Source organism: Tamandua tetradactyla (genome assembly GCF_023851605.1).
Source record: "Tamandua tetradactyla isolate mTamTet1 chromosome 15 unlocalized genomic scaffold, mTamTet1.pri SUPER_15_unloc_4, whole genome shotgun sequence".
In the NCBI taxonomy this organism is placed as follows: Eukaryota; Metazoa; Chordata; class Mammalia; order Pilosa; family Myrmecophagidae; genus Tamandua; species Tamandua tetradactyla.
The window spans coordinates 225,476-236,256 of NW_027518247.1; the positions used below are offsets into that span (position 1 = coordinate 225,476).

Below are 10,781 nucleotides of genomic sequence, written 5' to 3' on the forward strand. Positions count from 1 at the left end.
TCCAGCCTAATAAAGTTCAAACCACTCCTCCCTACACATTCTTGGGTTACACCATCGGTAAGAAAGTTGCACCTGTTAAGTTTTCATTTATAATCCCAGAGCGGTTGCAACTGTACCAGTTGCAGCAACTTTGTGGACAAATAAATTGGGTAAGGTCGGCTCTCCCAATAACGACTCAAGAGCTTGAGCCACTGTTTGAGTTACTAAAAACCAGCCATAAAACAGTAGAGGCACTCAATCAGCCTATCAAACTTAACTTCTGGGCCAAGCATGCCCTTGCACTGTTCAATGATTATTTCGCTCAAAGTCAGCTAGACAGATTCCAGCCTGACAAGCCCCTTCTGGCCTTGGTGCTAAATACTTACCACTCGCCGTCAGGCGTCCTCTGGCAAGAAAATCCTTTGTTATGGGTCCACCCTGCTAAAAGCAAACGTAGAAAAATCTGTCCACAAGTAAAACTGTGGGTAACTCTAGCTCAAGATCTTATAAAAGCCGCAGTGCAATTAGTGGGGCGGCCCCCGGACACAATCGTCTGGCCTTTTGAAAATAAACAACTTACCTGGCTAATGCAAAATAATACCGATATGCAAATTCTGTTACAAGGGTTTTGCGGTATGTTCACCAATAAATACCCGCAACACCGGCTCTTTCAAGCCATCCTGCACTTTCCATTAAAACCCGGCACGGGTTCATACCATCCATTCCCTTCGTGAGTACCCAACCCCCAGGCTACTACCATTTTTATGGACGCCTCCAAAAACAAATTCGCATTTGTGGCGTTCATTCCTCAACAAGAGGAGCCAGTATATGTCACCCAAATTAACCAATATTCAGTGCAGGTAGGAGAACTGAGGGCAGTCCTTCTGGCTCTGCAGCAGTTCCCCAATGAGCCAATAAACATTTTCACTGACAGCTTATACTCCTACCAAGTCTGCAAGGTCCTAGCACTAGCCATGTTCTACCCAAACTGGTCCAAACCTATAGATGAGTTCCTATACCAACTAAAAAACACCCTCGAAGAAAGAGGGCCTCCGTGGTTCATTGCACATGTACGCAGCCACTCGGGCCTCCCAGGCCCCATTGCCAAAGGCAATCAGCTCGCTGACAGGGCTGTCTCAGCCCAGGTCCTCGCTACCATGCAGGACCCCGTCAATGCTGCCAAACAGTTACACAGCAGGTTCCACCTGTCTGCAGGGGCAATCCGGCATCTATGTGGGTTGCCTATCGAAACAGCTAAGCATTTAATCAGAAGCTGTGCTACTTGCGCTCCATTCGTACCCTTGGGACCTCTACAGCCACAAGGGGTAAATCCCCGAGGTCTCAAGCCCAACGCTAGATGGCAGATGGATGTCACTCATGTTCCATCCTTCGGGCGCCACAAGTATTTGCATGTAATCATAGATACCTATTCTGGTATGTGTCATGCGGTCCCTCTCCCAGGAGAGACTGCCAAACACTGTGTTCAGGCCCTTAGGCAAGGAATTCTCTTTATGGGAGTCCCTTGGGACCTAAAAACAGACAATGGTCCTGCGTATCGCAGCGCTGCCTTCAAAAGTTTTCTGGATATGTACAACATCACTCACCATTTTGGATCCCCTATAACCCTCAGGGGCAAGCCATGGTCGAGGCACTAAACAAAAGAATTAAAATTCAAATTGAAAAGCAGAGAAGTAACATGCCTCAGGCGTCACCCAAAGACATTATTACTCAAGTCCTCATAATTTTAAATTTGTTAACCTTTGACAAAGATGGCCTGTCACCTCTGCACAGGCATTGGGGTCCTGCCAACCGACCTTCAGTGGTCCCCTCAGTCTATTGGCGTGATCCAGTCACGAGTACTTGGTCGGGTCCCACCCCGCTCCTAGCGCAGGGACGCGGTTTTGCTTCTGTCTTTCCAGAAAGTGAGCCGCAACCCCTCTGGATCCCTTCACGCTACATCCGACCAGCGACGCCCTCTACAAATAAAACAGAAGACCGGGAGCCAGAAAAACTCCTGCTTACAGGTTTACCCCATCACTAACACCTCATGAACTATTATTGGCTCTTACTAATTTGTCCTCTAGCCCTAGTGTGGGCAGTAATATTAGCAACAATTGCCCCAAAAGACTGAAATCTATTAGAAAGAATTTTGCTTGCCATAACATTTCTGTGTATCATAGTGTGTATTAACCTGTTAGTTTTTCTCCCTTAATCAAAGGAATAAATTAGCCTTTATTAGTATAGCTGTAAAAGTGGATGAAGAAAATGCAAATTAAACAATCTCCGCAGATGAACAACCCACAAACACCACAACGCTGTGGTAACCCTCCCCCTAGCTTAAAACTCATCCACCATATAACGCTCACGCTTCTCTCCACAGTTTCAACAGCGTCGGCCAGAGAGGTGTGGGCTGCTATTCAAACCCCCTCCGAGTCCTCTTCGTTACCCCTGATAGCCCTCTCTTTCCTGTATTTCAAATCAACAATTGCTCACTATGGCTTCCCTGCAATATTTTCTTTCAGTCAGCTCAATCTCCTTTCAACCTCACTGAATTCCAACCGCCTCCAGAATCCCTTATTTTCAACCTAACCCATCTCCGCACAACCCACAACGTCGACAATGTTTATCAGCAGGGACACCAATGTCCCCCACAATATCCTAACTGTTTGTACCTAATAAACGCTACTCTCTTTGACACCTGGGTCTGGCGCGGTATGATTACAGGTTATCATCTCTTGGGCGCCTGGTGGTATCCTGGACACAGCAGCCTTACCACTCGGCCCGCGCAACATGCTGTCCCACCCGCTCCCCTCTGCGCGGCTGTTCCCAGGACACGACCGGATTACCCACATCTAGACCGGTTTGACTGGAAACCCTGTCATCACCCCGCTCCCACAACCTCGCCTGCGGCCTATACCTTATATTCAGCAGTCAGTAACGCCACTTTCCTCCAGTATGAGGAGCTCGTACTAAACTTCCTTTGTGGTAAATATGCCTGCCTCGACTTACGCCCGTTAGTAGCAACTGCACCTGTAACCCTTTCCTCCGTGTATAATAACTCTCTTCCAGTTTCCCCCCGAAATATATCTGTTGTGGGCCAAAAGTTGAAAGCACATACTTTCATCTTCAATGAAACCCTCAAAGTTAAAGCAGTTCCCTTTGTCAATCCGCTGTTCTTCTTCCTCTTTTGTAATTCTATAAGTGACTTTTCAAACTGTATGCTTGCAAACTTCTTAAATAACTCTTATTCTTATGCATTTATAGTTATTCAGCCAAAATTAATGTGGATTCCTCTAAACACTTCCACCTGGGTAGCTCCACAACTACCGTACACAGTCAAGGACGAACAACTTGCCGCTCTCTCCCATACCAGAGGAGACTTCGGGGTCTCCGCCGTGATTGCAGCAGCGGTCGTGGCGTCTGTAGCTGCTGCTGCCACGGCTGCCATTGCCCTCACCCAGACATCCACCACCGCCGACGCCATCAATAACCTCACGCAGTCAGCCTCGGGAACTATGAGAACGCAGGATAATATCAACATCCTCATGCATCGCGCAATTTTTAACCTGCAACAACAAATTGACTTATTGGCTTTGGACATTGAAGCTTTGTATGAGGTTGCCTCCTCCACATGTGATGGTCGTTATCCCTTTTCGTGTCTTTGTGTTACCCCCGTACTTGTTAATACTTCCCGTCCCCGTCTAACCCTGCGTGATTGGATATTCTCTGCCTATAATGACTCCTTCTGGAACTACACTCACAATCTCCAAGCTCAAATCCTTGACATGGAAAATATAGTAGTCCCAAAAATCTCCACCACCTTCTTCACCAACCTATTGAACAAATTCTCCTCGTTTTTTCAACCCTCAAACCTCGTTTTCTATGGCATCCTCCTACTTGCTGTAATTATTGTTCTTGTTGTATTCAGATGCGTCTGCAAACAACTTTCTCACCACAAGCAACAAACTAAACTTCTTGCTCTAGCAGCTCTCAAACTTCAAAACCCCTTCGCGGATGCAGGCAATCATCATCAGGCACAGGTATGGCTGGCCAGTATTGCCCACCCTCAGGACTGATCACCCTGGGGGGTAAACACTTGCGCTATACTAGTTAAAGCACTCAAGTCTTCCGGGGACCGGCCGGCCTCACTCCCGTGCGGTGCAGTAAGCACCAGTTCTATCATTCAAAGTCCTCTCACATTCCTCGCTCTCCCCCACAGGGGCTGCATGTTACCAGAGTACATGCATCTGGGTCCACCAGATTGGCACCACTGGGTGCGACACAAAAATCGCAGAAGAGGGTCACTCTAACGGACCTCCTCTGGCTCTTCAGGGGCACATGAGATTTGCATAAGGGTCAGCTCAGCACATACCCTTCCCCTGAAATTCTGAGCCTCTTGGGCAAGGGGAATCTCATCCCTACCCCTCCCAGCAAAGGTTCATGCCCGCCACTTGTCACACAAGGAAAAAGAGAGGAATTGTGGCATAATTTTATTCTTGGCCTGATAGCTTAGTCTTTTTCTTTCCCTCCCTCGCCATTTTGGCACGTCCGGTTCTTCTAGACCTCTGAATTACAAGCCTCACCCGGCGACTAGTGACACAGCCTTGTCTCTCTACCCCTGTTGGCCTCCTCCTTATCCCTCCAACCACCCAACATCCGCTGCTACAAGCACACTCAAAAACAACATCTCCCTGGTGCCTACAGACGTCACAGTCACCCATCCGTCCTTCCTGTGTGATTGGCTACCCTCCCCTGGAGTCCATGCCCTAACTCCACCTCTCCTCAAACTGTATATATTCCGGGGCTCACCGAGCCTCGGGGTTCTTAGCTTCTGGCGGCCATGGCATAAGCTTCTACCAATAAAGCTACCCTGCTTCATGCCCTAATTGACTCGGCCTCCAGTCCTTTAAACCCGCAGTGAGGTTTCCTGTGCGCGCCCCTTGGACCCAGACCTTCGAGCTCGAACCCCTTTCTGCGTGCGGCAGTGCCGTCTAGCGAGCAGTGAGAAGCCGAGGAGCAGAGGTACCCCGCTAGCCTAGCGGCCAGGATTACCGCAGGTATTATTTGAATTTAGGTAGTATTTTGTAGATAATTTGGGATCTTCTCTATATAGGAAACATCTTCTCTCTATAGGAAACATGGACTTAAAATGGTGAAAGTTTTGCTTATTTCTTTTTAATATGGATGCCTTTTTCTTTCTACCCTACATTCTCTGGCTAGAACTTCCAGCACAATGCTGAATTATGCTTGTGAAAGTGGGCATCCTTGCCTTTTTTCAAATCTTAGAGGAAAAGCATTCAGACATTCACCATTGTGTATGATGTTAACAGTTGGTTTTTCAAATATACCCCCTGTTGTATTAAGGAAATTTCCTTTAATTCCTGCCTTTTGAAGTTTTATTTTCAAGAAAAGATGCTGGATTTTGTCCAATGCCTTTTCTGCCTAAGTTGAAATAATCATGCAGCTTTTCTTCCCTTCATTTTGTTGGTGTGGTGTATTACATGAATTGATATTCTTATGTTGAACAACCCTTGCATACCTTGCATACCTGGGATAAATTCCACCTGATCCTAGAGTATAATTTTTTGAATGTATTGTTGGATTCAAAAAATAAGGCACACTTCACAGATTTTCATATTATCTTTATACAGGGTCCATGTAATCTCTGTATCATTCTTAATTTGTATATGTGCTGCCAAAGCAATTACCATCTCAATATATTTTGACCTCTTTTGGATTCAGCATTTGAAGTTTGAAATAAAAACTCATGATTTTTTTTGTAAAATAAGAGAAAGGGTTATATTTATTCCCAATTTGTTTTGTCAAATCCAGACATTATAACTTTTTACCTTCTGTTACAAGCCATAAATATTTACTGATGATAATTTTTGGAAAAACATGGAAACAAAAGATATAAGAAAAATTTTAAAGTTTCTAAATCTTAGCAGCCCCATTAATTAACATTAACATTTTAAAAGTCACTTATAAAAATTGTGGTAATATTTATTCTCACATGACAATGCTAATATACTATTTCCTTTACCCTGTTGACTTGCTTTTATTCAAATTTCATTGTCTACACACAAAACATTTATTTCATGGTGGAGAAGTACACAGTCTAACTTCTATATGATATAAATAAAATCCTTTGAACCCTAAAAGAAATAAAAGTAAACAAAAATATTTGGAGAAATTTAGAGAGAAATTATGGAACAATTATTTCCAGAACAGAAGACAACTACATGAACTACTACATATCATACCCCACCCTCACTATATATACTGTATATTCCAAACCATTGGATCCTCCCATTTTTCTTACTTCAAGGACAGTGATAAAATCAATGCAAACAACGGATCTTAATCAAGATTTATTGCACACAAATACAAACCAATCTTTGAGAAAAGTTAGCCTCATGAAAAAGCAGAAGAATGTTAATTCATAGTGGAACAAATATTTACACTTGGAAGCTTCTATCATTGGTTTTAAGAATTTCTGTTAGTTGGTATACCAACTGGTATAGAAAAAATTGGTTGATTTAGACAAAATACAATGCTGAGAAGAATCTGTAGATTACTGTTTACAAAGTACTTTGAACTACCAGATTCCCTAGGGTTCAAGTACTTTGAGCTACCAAATTCCCTAGGATTCAAGTTTTAAATTAAAGACATTGATAAAGAAAGAGTGGGTCCTTAGGTTTGAAATAGGAACATTTGAGAAAATTCAGAAGATTGAGTAATTCAAATCATCACACCTCACTGAGCCTCCATGCACACACAATTGAGCCAAGTCTAAAATACCCCAGAGGAGAGTACAAAGATTAAAAAAAGGAACAAGGGGTTTATTGAAACATATACATACACAAACACATGCAAGGACACTGAACTGTTTAAATGTGTAAATAGTTTAGTAAAATATAGAATATTTGTAAGTGCCCCTGGGTACCTAATATTTTCCCCACTTCCACTCAGCATACCCACACTCATTGCTTTTATTGTCAACTGATCCCTGCAGGATTCTTTTTTATCATAAAATGTGCTACATTTACAAACAATCTGTCCTTTTTAAGAAAAACAATTATTTTTACTGTTTTGGCCATTAATTATTTACAGCATTTAGAAGAGTGGCTGGTACAAAGTAATCTGTAAATATGTGTTGAAATTATTTCTGTTGCTATCCCATCTGTAGGCACACCAAACAAGGTTTAAAGTGTATAACCTGACTTGTAGGTGTGATATTCTACAGTGAACTTTAAGAAAAGATATTGCATAGTTTTTTCCAACTCTTATTTAGGATGCATTTTACATCTTTGTTTCTTAAGTTATAAATCAAGGGATTCAACCTGGGAATAAACAGGGTGTAAAATATGGAAGCTATTTTATCAGTGTCAAAGGAATGATTGGACTGGGGCTGCACATACATAAATATTTAAGTCCCATAGAACATTACTGCCACTGTCAGATGGGCTCCACAGGTGGAGAAGGCCTTGTGTCTGCCCTCAGCAGACTGCCTCTTGAGAATGGCAACAAGAATGAGCAGGTAAGACACATAATGAAAAGGGATGAAATTAAATTAAAAAATAGAAATCTGAATTATGAATTCAATTTCTTGTGCATTTGAGCAGAGCAGGGATAACAAGGGGAGACTGTCACAATAGAAATGCCTGATTGTTGCTTCCTATTGAAATGGAGCTTGAAGGGTATTAAGGAATGATGAGAAAGAAAGAGAGAGAGAGAGAAAAGGAAGGAAGGGAGGGAGGGAGGCAGGCAGGGAGGGAGGGAGGAAGGAAGGAAGGAAGGAAGGAAGGAAGGAAGGAAGGAAGGAAGGAAGGAAGATAGATAGATGGGTTCAGGGGGTCTGAAGCTTAACTTTAACAAACAACAGACAATAGACAACTTTATTCTTAACTGGATCCAGCCTATATACTGCAGGATGAGAAAAGGCATGCATGCATTTCTTGAAAGAACAGAGAGCTTATTTTTCAGTGCTCTCTTCCTTCATACTTAACATAACCATTTGGGGTAAACATTCTCTTCCTCGCAGAATGCTTACTGCCACCACCCTGAGGCCAGCTGCTCCCAACAAATTCGGCAGGTCTTGTTTTAACCCTTGGCTCCTACACCTGATGACTTGGAAGCCACAGAAGTTTAAATTAAAAATCTTGATGGTGACAAGTAGGGAAATAAATGTGCTGTAAAGATAAGGAATTGCCACCAGTACCCAATACACTCGTTGTGACATGATGGTTGCGTAGAGCAGAGGGCTACAGATGGCCACATAGTGGTCTTAGGCCATTGCTGACAGAATGAAAAGTTCACTAATGATGAACATGATGAAAAATGCTAGCTGTGTGGCACAAAAATGATAGGAGATTGTATTTCCATCCACTACAAAATTTACCAACACTTTGGGTCCCATAGTTGTTGAGTAGCCAAGATCGATAAAAGCCAGGTGTCTGAGGAAAAAGTACATGGGTGTTTGTAGCTTGGAGTCCATCATGGTGAGGAAGATCAAGCCCAACTTGCCCACTCCTGAGATCAGGTACATGATGAGGAACAGCCCAAAGAACGGAGCCTGCAGCTCAGGATGGTCTGTGATCCCTGTCAGAATGAATTCATTCGACACTGTTAGATTGTGTTTGTCCATGAGGATCTATCAGGACATCTATGCTGGATAGAGACATTAACATAACTGCTAAATTTACTATTAACTAAGATATATTTTCTATAAAGCCAGTATGAATATGTAAATTCAAATCTTCCAATTTTAGAATATTTGAACATAAAATCAGTCCTCACAAATAAAACATTCCTGTATATAAACAATGACAGTGATTCATAGAGATGACAGGTAGCATTAGAAAAAGAGATAGAGAAAAATTGTGATTGGGCATATGCATGATAATCTTTTGCTTTATATTTGTGTAATGCCAGCTACATGATGATACTTATGAAATTAAACAGAATTTGACATGTTGCACATCTCAACCACTTAAAATTTAATACACAAATTTAAAAAAGTGGAAACATTTAGAACCCCTTTATACTGCATAGTTTTATGATAGATGGCACATGCTGAAACAATTAATACATATGATAGGTCTATGATGTATGTGTGGATAAGAACATGAAACCCCCACTGATCACAATGAGGATCATTTGTCTTTATAGGGAAATATCCAGGAGATACATTATAGAGGGATACATAGATGGATAGAAAGATGGATGGATTCATGGATGGTTGGATGGATAGATAGATAGATAGACAGACAGATAGATACACAGACATAGAGGCAGGCAGAGAGATAGATAGATAGATGATAGATATAGATAGATAGATAGATGATAGATAGATAGATAGATAGATATAGATTAGATAGATAGATAGAGAGATAAAGTCTCTGTATACCACCATGTGTACCATATACAAAGGGGTGTTTTGGGCATATGGTGGAAGTTTTCTAATTCTCTTTAACCACATCTTCAAAATCAACACTTCCTTGCATGGTTGTTGAGTAAGATAAGTGAGGATTAAAAGTTTCTCTGTGTTTGTGGCACCTGGAAGTATCTCTCAAATATTAAGTACATCATGTTTATTTGTTTTGCATATTTTCATTTTTTTAGTGATGACATTAAGTTCCATGAAAGGCATTTCTTTTATTTATATTTATTTACATTTTCTGATGTGACTTGACTTCCTTGTCAGGGCCATGGTGCTGAGCAGGCTGAGAAGGGCGCTCTTCATGTGACTGACCATAGCAGTTCTTCTCTATCCCAGACACCATGACCAAAACTCTACATCACAGTGGCATTCTTCTTTATTATTTTTCATTGACTTTATTTACCATATTTAATATAACTTTACTTAAATATAAGTTTAGTTAAAATATTTCCTCTCTTAGGGACATTTTTATGTTAACTGATTCATGGAAACTTGTTTGTAATAGAGTAAATATATTTTTTTCATGATGGATCCTTGGATAAAATAGGAAATTTGCACAAATTAAGAGAAAGTGAGAACATTGATGTTTTTATATGAAAAGGTTCCATAAAAATTCCTTTTGATAAAAGAAATTATTTACATTATGGGAAAAAACAGGTGAAAATTTGTTGTATTTCCCAACAACATAATGGAAAAATAAAATGCATTGAGGATGAGGATGAATTGCTTGCTATTTTAAAGGCTTCAGCACATTAAGGCTATGTGGAATTTCTCCAAAAGGAATTTCTTCACACTGTACTGAAAATAAATATAAATATAATCAAATAAATATGCAAATAAAAACCTAATAAATCACAGATTGAGAAACAAACCAAGTAATATAAGGATAGCATAAATTATTGGTTTAAGAAATTGTGGCCATCAGTACTCACATTAAAAAACTTAAAGAAAAAAGAAAGATCCTAGTTACAATGAAAAAAGCAGTGACAGCAGGCTCTAATTAAGCTCCAAGCAACCAAACAGAAAATAAAATTTATAACAGCAATGTGTCAAAGTGATTCAGGGATATCACACTGACCTCACATAAAACATTGCTTGAAGATTTTGACTTTCTGATATCAAATCTTATCCCCATGCAAACACTTATGTTAGAAATGTCAAATTGAGCATTGCTAGAAATTGCATTTAGAAAAAATATTGTCAGTGATTGTCAATATCACTTTCTAAAATATTATTAAAAACAATATAAATCGTGTTTAGTTGCAATGATGAAACACTTAAGAAAGAAAATTCCTTTGGTAAACAGATTTTCCTGTGAGGAAGACAGAAAGAATGTCTTTTACCAGCTTTGGAATTTTGT

The 10,781-nt window shown here is 40.8% G+C and overlaps 2 pseudogenes; both read right to left on the minus strand.

Moving 5' to 3' along the window:
• Window positions 1-5,585: 5,585 nt before the first annotated feature.
• On the minus strand, window positions 5,586-5,683 carry LOC143672816 (U6 spliceosomal RNA; annotated as a pseudogene).
• Window positions 5,684-7,580: 1,897 nt separating this feature from the next.
• LOC143672813 (olfactory receptor 8K3-like) lies at window positions 7,581-8,626 on the minus strand (annotated as a pseudogene).
• Between the last annotated feature and the right edge of the window lie 2,155 nt (window positions 8,627-10,781).